Raw genomic sequence first — 2,939 nt, forward strand, 5'->3', positions numbered from 1 at the left:
TACCTAAATCAAAAAAGAAAAGGGGAATGCATTACAAATGAAAATTAATTTAAACAATTATCAGGAACTATTTTGCCCACTTACATGTCTGTAAAAATGTCACTTTAAATAAAATGGATAAATAATCACAACAAATAAAAATTTTCTAACTTAATGGAAGAGGAAATAAAATACTCAAATATTCCTTTGTTAGAAAAAGAAATTGAATAAGCCATAAACGTACTCTATAAGGAAAAAAAAATCCCAGAAGCAGATAGATTTACAAATGAATTTTACCAAACATTTAAGGAACAGATAATGCTAATGTTATAAATACTATTTGAAGAAATAGGTTAAAAAAAGAAATTCTACCAAATTCCTTTCATGACACAAATATGATTTTGATACCTAAACTAAGGAGAGCAAAAACAGAGCAATAAAACCATAGGCTATTTTCTCTTAAAACTATTGATTCAAAATCATCATTATTTCTATATACTACCAACAAACTCAATGGGAAGAGATAGAGCCAGCACTTCTAATAAACCATTGAATAATAACAGTGATAATGGATATCCTTGCTTCACCTCTGATCTTTTTAGGAAGGCTTCTAGTTTATTCCTGTTATAAATAATACTTGCTCTTGGTTTTGAAAGATGCTACTTATCATCTTAAGAAAGAATCCATTTCTTCCTTTGTTTTCTAGAACGAATGTTGGATTTTATCAAAAGCTTTTTTTCTGAATGTATTGATATATTGACATAATTTTGATATATTTTTATTGATATGATTAATTGTGTTCATTATTTTCCTAATATTGAACCAACTCCACAATCCTGGGATAAATCCTACATGGTATATAATTTTTGTAATAGATCTCTGTAATCTCTTTGCTAGTATTTTATGTATAATGTTTATACCACTATTCAGATATCTGTGGGTTTATTTTATAACCTGTAACTTTCCAAAAGATGTTAATTGTTTCAACTAGTTCTTTAGATGATTTTCTAGGATATTCTAACTACATCATCATATCATTTGTGAAGAGTGATAGGTTTGTTTCCTCAATGCCTATTTCTATGCCTTCCATTTCTCTTTGCTGTCATTACTATAGTTAATATCCCCACAGAGAGTAGGGCAATGGGATAGAGAAGTCAACTCAAAAATGTCAAGAAATGACCAGCTGGGTCAGAGTCTTTATAAATTACATTTCACTTATCTGTGTAAATGACACAGTGTTCCACAGAATATAAATTCTGTGAGGGCAGGATTTATTTTTTGTTTTTTTTTTTAACTTTATTTGTTCATCTTCTAATGCAAATCCCAACCATTAGTAGTTTTGAAATAAATAATTATTGAATGTAGTGAATTTTCCATGTTAGCATAGACTTACTTTTATTAATACATGTATATGTATATACATACATATATACATACATCTTTATAGGTGGCCCAGTAGATGGAATCCTAGACTTAGAATCAGTAAGACCTGAATTCAAATTCTGCTATATGTGCTTCCTCTGTTTTGACCATGGGAAAGTTACTAAAACTCTCAGGACCACTTCCCTCAGTTATAAATATGAATAATCATAGCACCTACCTCATGGAGTAGGTAGGATCAAAGAAGATACTAAATGTTAAGTGCTTTGAAAACCTTTAAGCAATATATAGCTATTGATAATGAACAGCTACTGCTGCTGCTGCTGATGTAATCAGGGTGGGTATTATCTCTTTAAACCCTAAGTTAATCACTTCAGCAGAAGACTACACAGGCAAAAGAGGGGCTTCATGGGAAAGATTGGCTCCAGCTGACCAAACAAGCAAAAAAAAAATAGGAGAATAAGTAAAGAATCTCTGAATCTCTGCTGGTTGGTCTATTTTATGAAAGCCTTGCAAATAATAAATGATTAATAAATATTTGGTCCATACATTGATCAAAGGGTAGAGCCTTTTACCAATCTGAGGTGAATAGCTCACGAGAAAAATTCAAGTGTACAAATTATATTTCAAAATAAATTTTATTTTTTTAAGAGAGAAAACTTTTGATATTAATTCCTCTTAATATAAAAATCACCAAAGATGAGATTTTCTTCTTTTGTTATTATTTTTTTTTGAGTGAGGAAATCAGGGTTAAGTGACTTGCCCAGGGTCACACAGGTAGTAAGTGTCATTTGTCTGAGATTGGATTTGAACTCACATCCTCTTGACTCCAAGGCCAGAGCTCTACCCACCACGCCACCTAACTGCCCCTTCTTTTATTATTTCAAATCTAAACAAAAACCCTGAGTTGAGAAATCCATCATTTTCCATAAAATAAATAACAGCCAACTGTGAGGGAAGAGAAATTCTTAGGTTCAGTGTAACTGGTATAAGAATATTCAAATCAGTGGGAAGGATTTTGAAATCTATACCTGCTATGTATTTCCTATGTGACATTGCCACAACAACTCCCAACTCTGGGTCCCTTTTTTTTTTTAGGGGCCTAGATGATCTGTCCTCTGAGATAACTTCTAGCTCTAATTTTGTGATGAAAAAAATAAGAAAAATATGAGAATGAGGAAAAAATATTGCAAAAAAATTTTTTTAAATCAAAGTTGAGCTTACAACTTTGAGTTCTCATTGTTGTTTTCCCCACTGTCCAATTGCTCTGCCAATACTTACTCCATGGGCTTGCTTAGAATAACTCACTTTTAAATTTGCTGACTTTATTTCAGCATGGATTGGCATATAATTTTAAAAAAATAGTGGCATAATGAATACTACTTTATTAGATATATAATATTTATTATTAGATGTAGATTATATATGCCTGAAGTTTTGCTGTAAGTTTTCTAAGAAAGCAAGGCAGAGTCTGGTCTATGTAACAAACTTGACAGGACCACCAAAGAGAGACAGGAAATTAAAGAGAGAGAGAGAGAGAGAGAGAGAGAGAGAGAGAGAGAGAGAGAGAGAGAGAGAGA

The sequence above is a fragment of the Vombatus ursinus genome, unplaced genomic scaffold (assembly GCF_900497805.2).
Source record: "Vombatus ursinus unplaced genomic scaffold, bare-nosed wombat genome assembly UNPS02014163.1, whole genome shotgun sequence".
In the NCBI taxonomy this organism is placed as follows: domain Eukaryota; kingdom Metazoa; phylum Chordata; class Mammalia; order Diprotodontia; family Vombatidae; genus Vombatus; species Vombatus ursinus.